The sequence below is a fragment of the Mustela nigripes genome, chromosome 16 (assembly GCF_022355385.1).
Source record: "Mustela nigripes isolate SB6536 chromosome 16, MUSNIG.SB6536, whole genome shotgun sequence".
Classification (NCBI taxonomy): domain Eukaryota; kingdom Metazoa; phylum Chordata; class Mammalia; order Carnivora; family Mustelidae; genus Mustela; species Mustela nigripes.
The window spans coordinates 46,647,268-46,648,639 of NC_081572.1; positions in this window are offsets into that span (position 1 = coordinate 46,647,268).

Below are 1,372 nucleotides of genomic sequence, written 5' to 3' on the forward strand. Positions count from 1 at the left end.
TTATTTATTTTCAGCATAACAGTATTCATTATTTTTTCACCACACCTAGTGCTCCATGCAATCCGTGCCCTCTATGATACCCATCACCTGGTACCCCAACCTCCCATCCCCCCCGCCACTTCAAACCCCTCAGATTGTTTTTCAGAGTCCATAGTCTCTCATGATTCATCTCCCCTTCCAATTTCCTCCAACTCCCTTCTCCTCTCTATCTCCCCATGTCCTCCATGCTATTTGTTATGCTCCGCAAATAAGTGAAACCATATGATAATTGACTCTCTCTGCTTGACTTATTTCACTCAGCATGATCTCTTCCAGTCCTGTCCATGTTGCTATAAAAGTTGGGTATTCATCCTTTCTGAAGGAGGCATAATACTCCATAGTGTATATGGACCACATTTTCCTTATCCATTCCTCCGTTGAAGGGCATCTTGGTTCTTTCCACAGTTTGGCGACCATGACCATTGCTGCTATAAACATTGGGGTAGATGGCCCTTCTTTTCACTACATCTGTATCTTTGGGGTAAATACCCAGGAGTGCAATGGCAGGGTCATAGGGTAAAACCTCCCAAAAAACAAGAGCCCAGGTCCTGACGGATTCCCTGGGGAATTCTACCAAACTTTCGAAGAAGAAATAACACCTATTCTCCTGAAGCTGTTTCAAAAAATTGAAGCACTTCCAGACTCTTTCTATGAAGCCAGCATCACCCTGATCCCCAAACCAGGCAAAGACCCTACCAAAAAGGAGAATTTCAGACCAATATCACTGATGAATATGGATGCTAAGATTCTCAACAAGATCCTAGCCAACAGGATCCAACAGCACATTAAAAAGATTATTCACCATGATCAGGTGGGATTCACCCCTGGGCTACAAGGATGGTTCAACAGTCACAAATCAATGAATGTGATACAACAAATCAATAAGAGAAGAGAGAAGAACCACATGGTCCTCTCAATTGATGCAGAAAAAGCATTGACAAAATTCAGCATCCGTTCCTGATTAAAACGCTTCAAAGTATAGGGATAGAGGGAACATTCCTGAACTTCATCAAATCTATGTATGAAATACTCACAGCAAATATCATCCTCAATGGGAAAAAGCTTGCACCCTTGCCGTTGAGATCAGGAACACGACAAGGATGCCCACTTTCACCACTCTTGTTCAACATAGTATTACAAGTCCTAGCAACAGCAATCAGACAACAAAGAGAAATAAAAGGTATCCAAATTGGTAATGAAGAAGTCAAACTCTCTCTCTTCGCAAATGACATGATTCTTTATATGGAAAACCCAAAAGACTCCACCCCCAAACTACTAGAACTCATACAGCAATTCAGCAACGTGGCAGGATACATTGACTTTGTATCCTGCC